Source organism: Dryobates pubescens, chromosome 34 (assembly GCF_014839835.1).
Source record: "Dryobates pubescens isolate bDryPub1 chromosome 34, bDryPub1.pri, whole genome shotgun sequence".
NCBI classification, from domain to species: domain Eukaryota; kingdom Metazoa; phylum Chordata; class Aves; order Piciformes; family Picidae; genus Dryobates; species Dryobates pubescens.
In genome coordinates, this window is record NC_071645.1 from 6,476,150 (window position 1) to 6,485,988 (window position 9,839).

The following is a 9,839-nucleotide window of genomic DNA, read 5'->3' on the forward strand; positions in this document are numbered from 1 at the left end:
CCCGAGCTCTCCCTCCTCCTCCCCGGTGGCTTTTTTTTCCCCTCCCCTCCCCCACTTTTCCATATATTCCCCTCTCCCCACCACCCCCCCCAGCTATTGAAACAGCAAAGTGACAGCAAACAGCAGCAACGCTGAGCTGGCAGCAGGACAGCAACCGGAGCCAGCGGACCCCAACCCCCCACCCCGAGCCCTCCCCGCCAAGCCTCGCCCAACCCTTCCTCTTCCTCGCCACCGTATTGCTCAAACAGCACTAGGCATGGGTACAAAAATAAAACAGCTATGTGACTTAGATATATAGAATTATTATTATTATTGTTTTGTTTTTTATATATATATATTTATATATCTATTTGTATATATAGCCTCTTCTTGTGTGTCTGTGTCTATTTATAGGTGGATGGAGAAGCAGCGAAGCCGAAGCGCAGTAGAAGGTAAAAAAAGATTCGCTCTTCAAGGCTTCTCCCCCACCTCTGACAGCCTTCCCTTCATGCTGCACAGAAGTTTCTGGTACCTATGACTAAGGAATTATTTTAAATAGCTCTTCTTACCCACCCCTCCCTCCCGCTATCCCTCCCCCCCCCCCCCCTCCGTCCCCTTCTAAAATAGAAAGTAAATATATATTTGCTTAATTTTATGTACAAGGTGGGTTCCATACACCGAGATCCACTCTGGGGGCTCATTTCTCAAGGCTTTATTGTTTGTGGGGTTATGTGTTGTTTTTAAGGTTAAGTGCTTGAGAGAGAGAGGGGAGTGCTGGGAAGATGGGCACCCCCCACTTGGCAACCTCATGAATAAAAGCTCCCCCCCCCCCCCCCCCCCCCCAAAAAAAAAACCCTCCCTACCTCCTGGGAGAGAAATTGTTGGTTTGAGGGTAAAGAAAAACCCCTGGGCAAACTCTGCCAGCCCCTCCAGACCCCACTGCACCCAGTATAAAACCCCTTAGCTATCACTACAGCACATGCTTTCCACATCCAAACCCCCCCTCAGCCTGGACCAGCCCTTCTGCCCCCCTGCTTCTCTAGCCCCACCCCCTCCCCAGGAATGGTCCTTCTCCCATCCATGCACCTATCAAAAGAGAGCAAGAGCCTTGGGGACCAGGGATGCTCGTTGGCAGGTGTCCTGAGGTCACCCAGCAGCACTGGGCAAGGTGCCCACTGCCACACAAGCGACAGGCAACAGCTTTGATGGCACAAGCCTGCAGGCCAAAGCACTGAAAATGGGGGAAATGGGAAAACATGGGGAGGGGACCACAACCACAGAATGCATGGGGTTGGAAGGGACCCTTGAAGGGCATCTTGTCCACCACCCCACTGTGGTCAGCAGGGACCTCTCCAACTAGAGCAGGCTGCTGCGGACCCCATTGAGTTGAGGTCTCTTCCAACCTTGGCGATTCTGTGTGTGTGTGAGTTTGACCCTCAATGTCTCCAGGGATGGAGCCTCAACCACCATTCTGGGCAACCTGTTCCACTGTTTCACCACCCTCATTGTAAAGATCTTCCTCCTAATGCCCAGCCTAAATCTACCCTACAGGTTCCCATCTCCAGCCCCTTCCCAGAGACCAGCAGCTCCTCGCTGGTCCTCAGCATGCTGGGATGCAGAGATTCCTGCCTGGCAAACACAGGCAGAGAGGATTGAAACTACTCAGCAAAAGGTAAAAAAAACAACCAAGAAGGCCAAAACTAAAGTGAAGGAGGGAAATGGGAGCACACACCCTGTTTTCTTTAAGGGTTATCCTGTGCCCTGGCAGCACAGGGATGGGCTCCTGGAGAGCACTGAGCGCTCAGCCACCCCCGTGCCCGGCACCAGTACACTTTGCCAGTACCAGCTCTGGCATGATTGCTGAACAGATCCCTTCTAAATGCTTCAAGATCCTGGAAGCTCTTCTAATGAGGCTTATAAAAATAAAAGTAAATGGGGAGGAAAAAAAAGAGAGACAAGACAGTGTGAAGAACATCTTGTCCTGCCGAGGAGGCACCGCTGGGACCGGCTGGCACAGCCGGCACCGCGTTCCTCAGCCCAAGGGACAGATTTAGCTGTATCCTTCTCCTCCCTTCTGACTCATGCTTTGCTGGGAAGAACAGATGCAAAGCAAGATGCTTTCACATGAGTGACTGGTGAGCAGCATCTAGAGGGACTTCAGGGAAAGCTTCCTGCCCGGCGATGCTTTTTCTCTCGAGGATTGCAGCAGCGATGAGGCAAGGTGAAGGCTCTGCCCCATCCTGTGCCCCCCCTGTGGTGGGCATGCAGAGGAGAGGACCTGTCAGCTCCTGCCTCTCCACATCCCGGCCCAGGGGTGAGTCTCAGACAATGGTCAAAGCAAAAAAAAAAATGGTAGGGAGGGATAATAAAGTCAAGAGAGACGTGGTTGTATGCAGCAGGGATGCAGTGCAGGTCACGTTGGCCATGGGGCAGCTCTGCCTGTCCATTCCCAACCCCACCCCCAGCAGGCTCCAGCTGCTCCCAGCCCCTGCCCAGCTTTGCCTATTCCAATTTCCCTCCCTCCACCATGGCTCTAAATGCCCTCCCCTAGAGACAAACATACCCCAACATGCAAATCTACTGGAGTTCTGCATACCTATCTAGCTTTGTCCTACGCTTCTCTATGTATTTATATCTGATATATACATGGTGGTTTGCTCTGGTTCCTCCAAAAGATTTCCTTCCACAGAAAGTATCGACTCTGCCAGCCTGGGATGTGTGGAAATCCCTGAAGGCAGCCAACAGCAGGTCCAGCCTCACCAAAACATAGCCCCCCCCACCCCCCTCAGCCAAGAACTACACCTGAAACCAACCCAGAACTCAGATAAAGCCCAAATCTATGTCACTGCCTGAAGTAGAAGGAGAAACCAAAATGCCAGGCAGATTTTGTCCTAACACAGACTACAAGATATGAGCAGCAATGTGTCTCCAATGTGTGCTGTGCCTGGACGCCCCACGGGATGACTAAGCACTGCCAGGACTGTGCTTGGGCTGCCAAGCACAAACCCTGAGCCCTCACCACCCCTGGAGGTAGGAACAGCAAACTTACTCCATTTATATTCCCTTTACACTTCCATATCCAAGCACCACCACCTCCAGCCTGCCCCCAAAGCGGATGGCACTGAACCAGCTGACAAGGAGACAGTTCAACAGCCTGGAGCACACCAGGGACCAAAACCAGCCTCCAAGCCACAAGCGACCGACCCATGGCAGCAGCAGTGAGCATCCTACCTTGGGAGAACCCCTGTCTGCTCCCACAGACACTTCCCACCACCCTACTGAGAGCTCACAGGCACCACCCTGCACAGGAAGCACCTACACAGGCATCCAGCAAGACCACAAACCATGCCAGTGGGTCAGGGATGCTGGTGGATCCCACCACAGGCTCCCGTCCAAATCTGTGGCAGAGCTGGGAAGAAACCCCAGGACACTGCAGCACCCTGCATCCTACAAACCCATCACTCCAAGTGCCCATGGATGGAATTAAGAGCAGGCACAGGCCCCTGCAGGACAGCCCTCAATGCTCCTTCTCTCCATGCTCACACCAACCTGCATCTGCCTTAATATCAACGTTGCAAAACCAAACCAGCAGGGCCAAGTCACCTTAAAACCTTGCTGACTGCTGGAAGAGCAGGCAAAGCATTCACCCTGCCTCACCACCTCTGCCAAGGGATGGCTTTGATGGAGAGGATGCTAGGGATGGCACCCCACAACCAGCCCCCGTTTCCAAAGGACCTCAGTGACACCCCTTTACCTACTTCTCCACGTTACCACCCCCCAGCTCAGGGTGGCTAAATCATAGCATTGTCAGGGTTGGAAAGGACCTCAAGGACCATCTAGTTCCAACCCCCCTGCCATGGCCAGGGACACCTCACACTTGCCTTAAAAACCTCCAGGCATGAGGCTTCCACCACCTCCCTGGGCAACCTGTGCCAGTCTCTCACCACTCTCTTGGGGAACAACTTCTTCCTCACATTCAATCTCAATCTACCCATTTCTAGTTTTGTTCCATTCCCCCCAGTCCTATCCCTCCCTGACACCCTCAGAAGTCCCTCCCCAGCTTTCTTGGAGCCCCCTTCAGATCCTGGAAGGCAACAATTAGGTCTCCTGGGGGCCTTCTCTTCTCTGGAGCCTTCTCTTCTCCAGACTGAACGGTCCTAACTCCTTCAGTCTGTCCTCATAGGAGAGGTGCTCCAGCCCTCTGATCGTCCTTGAAAGTCTCCCACTAAACCAAGTCACTCAAGGCCTCACTCAACCTGAACACCTCCAGGGAGGGGGCATCCACAGCCTCCCTGAGCAACCTGTGCCAGTGTCTCACCATTTGAGTCAATGACTCTACTAATCAATAGCTCCAGAGTCAAGGACTCTCTTCTGATTCTCCCCACTTCTAGCTTTGCTCCAAATCCTGCAAGCCCACAGCAGCGCTGATGCGTCCCCACCATGACCACCTCACAAGCAGGACTACCCAAAGCCAGGCTGGTTGGCCCACTTGCACTGAGGCCTCACCAGAGCCCAGGGACAAAGATCCTCGTGGTTCAGAGGTAATTTTTTTTCCACCATGGCCCCGGATTTTCCATGGGATCTAACAGAAGGCAAGGAGGAATCGCACGCTGAGAAAAGCAGGAGCCATCTACCTCAGACAAGCTCACAAAAGAAGAGAGTTTGGCCCAGGAAGATAAAAATCAAGATATATTTTGCAGCATGAAGAAAAAAAGGAAAGGAAAAAAAAATAAAAAAAAGAAACAGGAAAATAAAAGAAAAGGAAAGGAAAGGAAGGAAAGGAAAAAGCAGCAGCAGCAGCAGCTGTGTTTGCAAACCACCAAAGCGGAACGGAGTTCAAACAGGGATGAAATGAGGGAAGCGTTTGGCATCGTCTGACACAGCTTCGATGTCCCAGGTCCACGGGAGGAGAGAGGAAGCCACCCCCTGAAGGGCAGGGAAACCAGAGGGCTGGGAGAAGCGAGGAGGTTGCCAAAGCGAGAGGCGAGCTGGTCTGCCAAAGCGTGGCCCGAGTCTATCGGGAGGTAACTCGGTCTAGCGGGGAAAGGAGGTTAAGGATGGTTTTAGGGAAGAGCTGCTTCCAGGAGGCGCCCGGGCGGCATTTCCCACTCCAGCAGCGTGGCAGGTTGCACGGCTGAAAGAGAGGGGCTGCAGCTCCAGCCTCTAAAGGTCGAAGCCCATGAAAAGCAGTGGGGGGGCCCGGCGGCTCAAAACACCTGCAAAAGGAAAACAACTCTCAAAAAGACTGACCCAGCGAGCCAGCACGCTCCATCAACCTTCCCTGCGCTCCAAAGTCCTCCAGAGCTCCTGAAGACGGGATGAGGGCACGGTCCCGAGGTAGCCACCTCAAGAGCCTGAAGACAGAGCCTTGCCCAGGCGAGCAGGCGTCAGGAATAGTTTGGATTGCGCTCAAACGAAAAAGCAAGCTTCTCGCAGAGATAGGCTGAGGCAACGCTGAGCGAAAGGAAGAGTGAGTCAGGCGGGGCAGGGCCAGCACAAAGCCTGCAGGCCTCCCCCCAGCCAGGCCAGCCCCGGGGTTGTCACCTGTCCATCGGGAGCAGCCCGGCCGGCCGTGGCTCGCCACGCCGCTGGAGGTACGGCGAGCTGAAGTTCAGCCAGGCAGAGTTTTTGCCCGCTGCCCGGCGGGCGAATGGCATTTAAATCAATTCACAGATCCGAGCAGGTTCTAGGGGGGAAAGTCCCTAAAACACACTCAAATAAAGAAATCTGCAGGTCACACCGTCAGCAAGGTGGAGTCCTCGCTCCGAGAGTTGCGGGGTGGTTACAGCAGGTCGCTCCTCACGGACTCAATAAAGAGCCCTGGTGCGGGTTGGAAAGAGAGAGGCGATTCCAGCAGGCCCTCCCCCCGCCCCCCCACCCCGAGCCAAACCTGCTGATGGTTTGAAGACCACCTACACAAAGCTGTCAAAGCTGGCAATAGCTCGTGATCGATTTTGGAGGATTCATTGTCAAGTGGTTCAAACCTAAGCGAAGGCTTTGAGATTGGACAAGCCGCCGGTGCTCTGCTTGCCGTGGGTGAGGGCTTCCGAGCATCGTGCTGGAAGAGGAAGCACAACCTCCAGAGCCAGATGTTTCTAGGCAGAAGTGACAAACAGGCTCCGACCAAAAAGCTCCTGGGGAGCGTGGCGTGGTCAGAGCGCTGCAGCCCGACCGCCCCAGCCGAGAGCTCACGTCTGGCTCCAAACACCTAAAGCCCTTTGGAGGTTCAACCAGCAGCAAGAGCAATAAACCAAGGCAAAGCAGAATTAAAGGCGAGATTGCAGAGAATCTCTTGGCAATTCTACCTGGGAATAAACAAAAGTCTCCTATGCAAACAGAGAGCCTGGGGCAAAAAAAACCACCCCATGCCTACAGGCTCTTGGATTCTCCTGACTCTTCTTCTACCGCCTGAATCCACTCCAAGCAAGAATATCCACCACGGAACACTCGGTGTTTTTATTCCCAGGCAGGCTGGAGGGTTTAGCACTTTACTGCAGAGGAAGAAGTGTGCAAACCTGGATGCAGTGGTGGATTTTACCACTTCAAATTAAGGAAAAAACAAAACAAACAAGGAAGAAAAAAACCCAACAAACAAACTTCTCTAAATCTTCTCAGGGGAGGGATCGCTTGGTATTAGCACTCGGCATCTAGGCAGCGCTCGCCGTCTGGAGGCAGCCCAGTGCTCGTCCAAAGTGCTCAGATATGACTTATCCCCATTTTACAGATGGGAGAACTGAGGCACAGAGAGGTTGGAGTGACTTGCCCAAGGCCACGCAGTCAGAGAGTGGGGAGGCAGAGCAGGAGAGCGAGCCCAGCCGTTCTCAGACAGGGCTGCACCTTTCCTGCTCAGGAAGAAAAATAAACAAACAACAACAAAACAAAACAAAAAAAAAACCCAACAACAAAACAAACCCAAAAGAGGCCTATGCAATCCAGAAAACCACCAGCCACCAAACCTGCCTGAAGTATTTTGAAGAGGAAAATACATTCTGGTGAAGAGTGAGAACAGCATCACCAAGGGGAGAACCGCGGGGGCTCCTCGGACGGGGCAAAAGGAAGGACACGGCCCCAGGCGGGTGGTACAGCCTTGCAGGGCCAGGCTGGAGCAGGAGAAAGAAGGGGAAAACCAGTGAAACCAGTGAAACCAGTGAAACCAGCAGCAAGGCATCGGAAGCTGACACGGAACGCAGGGCTTAGCTTTGCGCGGTCGCCGCGAGGAGCCATCCATCTCCATCTGCAGAGCTGGGGGCCTGCCAGCCGCTCTCGCCGGTGCTGACAGAGGGTTTTTCTGGGACCAACTGAGACCTTTGGACCCTTTTCCTCACTTGCAGGCCCTGTGGCGGCATCTCCCCATTTTGCAGTTACGAATAAAGATGACAAAACGTTACCCAAGTCAGAAACCACATTACCACACAGCACTGGAGCACATTCGCCAGCCAGCGACGGAGCGTCAGGACCCATTCATCAAAACCACCCTCAAAGCTGACACACAGCATATTGGTTGGGGGGGGGGGGGGAGGGGAAGAGGGAGGGAAACTCCACACCCATGGATGAAACCAGTCCCACACCTGCGTGCTCACACAGTGGTGGTTATGCCTTGACAACATTTTGCACATACAAACTGATCTCTCCCAGCTCAGACCCATTCGAAGGTCTTTTCTGGTTTTCCCTTTCAGAGATACAGGTAAGGAAAGATGTCAGGGGTGGGTTGGTGGCTGTTATCTTGACATAAAAGGAGGCTGGGAAGGGGGAGGCAGGGAGGTTTTGACAATTACAGCTTTCCTGGGATTATTTGGTGGTGGTTTTTTGTCACCATCAGATTCATAGGATTACCAGTGCCTGTCTGGGTTGTTAGTTCTTTGTCAATTAATTATACCCTGTGGCATTTGATTTCTTCCGGCGATTGAGGGCCAGCTGCTCTCCCCCACCCTTCCTCCCTACGCATGCACAGCAGCAGCAGATGTCAAAAGCTCTGCCTAGGCCTCTGAAACCTAGAGATCTTCTCCACAACCCAGGTGCAACGTCCCCCTTCCCACCCTACCGAAGCCATCTGGCTGGGGGGAGAAGCGGATCCAAGGAGCGCCCAGCTCCAGGCATCCTTTCTCTCCCCTCCAACCTGCCCCAAGGTCTCCCCAGCTCATCCCCACCCACGAGCCACCAAACTCCCCAGCAGATGTGGCAGTGTAGGAGTGTCGTTCCCCCCCCGCTTCTCCCATCACCTCCATCCCCCGGCGCAGTGTTGGCTCCCTCCACCCTCTCCTGTTTAACCTTCTCAGGCCAGCACTGGGCTAAAGCAAGGTGGCGTGCCCACTGGTGTCATCGTGGTCCACGCTGTTGAGAATGGCTGTCTGGTCTTCAGGGAGCTGCCGGTGGCAGAGGTCATCCTTCAGCGCCGAGAGCCGGGCGAAGGGGTCCTGACGAGGGTGTCTCTTCTTCTTGCGGAGGCAGACAGCTTCGTCAGGCCACAGTACCTGAGAGCTGGGAAGTTGCTGAACCTGGGAGGCAGAGCCATCTGGGGAGGGGAGAGAAGCCAGATGGGACCAGAGCTGGCAGCCGGCGGCAGCAGGCAGAGCTTTGCGTGCCGTAAAAGGGAGGTTCCAGCAGGCCTGGCCCCAAAGCCGGCTGCTAAGCATGAAGGGAGCATGCTGGGCAGGGGGGGAAACATCAGCACTCAGAAATGAAACACAAAACCAATCACTAGGGACAGGAGGTGCGTGGAGAGAAGATGGGAGGTGCATGGAAGTGCAACAGGGTCAGAGAACAGACTGCCCATGGGTGAGCAGCCCGAGGAGCCGTCCCTTCCAGGGCATGGGCTTGGAGACCCCCATGGCGCTGGGGCCAGCAAGGACCTGCCCAAGCTCTGCCCACAAGGGGACAGAGGAGATGCTCTTGGGGACAGCGAGGTCCTCACACTCACTGGCTTGTTTTCTGGATTTCGAGGAGCCCTTGGATGACTTTTTGGGCTTCTTTATCCGCTGGTATTTCAGAGCTTCGAGCCTCTCAGGTGCAGCAGCGTCCCCGGGTGGAGATGGACGTTTTCTAGGAAGGAAAAGCAGACAGGCACCGTCAGCGGCTCTGGGCCATGCTCGGGCCTCCGGGTGTCCCCGGCGGGACAAGGGCCGACCCCAGCCAGCTCTGCCATGGAAAAGGAAAAGGTGAGAAGCCCGTGGCCGAGGGAGCAGGGCCAGCCAGGCGTGCTGGAGCGCGGGGTGGAAGGAAGCCAGGTGCCCAAGCCTGCCACTCCACGGGGTCCACGCCATCCCCCTGCCTCCTCCTGGCCAAGCCCAAGAGCAATGTCCAACGCCGGCCCCGCCGGAGAGCTGTGGGCAGCCCGGCTCACCTGCCTGCCATGCCAGCACTGCTAAACAAAACAAGGACGGGGCAGATCCTATGTCCGATAAGGTCTTTCTAGGAAGCGGTGGGAAACCCCCTTGGGATGGAGAGAGAGGAAGAGACAGGCAGAAGCGGCACGGCAGCGTCGAGACAGGCAGCAGGAGCCACCCAGGGCGGACACCACCGGCGGCACACACAGCAGGGAGGCAGGATCCTGCCTGGCCACGCTCCCACAGCCAAAAAAAACCCAACCAAGGGCCACAGGACAGACAGGGACAGGACGGGCAGACGCCGACACGGCCAGGAGCTGCACCTCCTGCCCAGTCCCTGCTGCAAGCAACAACAGAAACACAACAACTCCTCAACACCGAGAGGCTGGAGCTGGCTGCTCTTGCCCTGCAGGACAGGACATCGAAATGGAAACACTGACAAGGTCTTACTGTGAGGGACAAGGAGGGGATTTGCCAAGGGGTGCTTTCTGCAGCAGTGGTAAGTGGTAAGTATTCCAGACTTAGACCCTGAGTAAG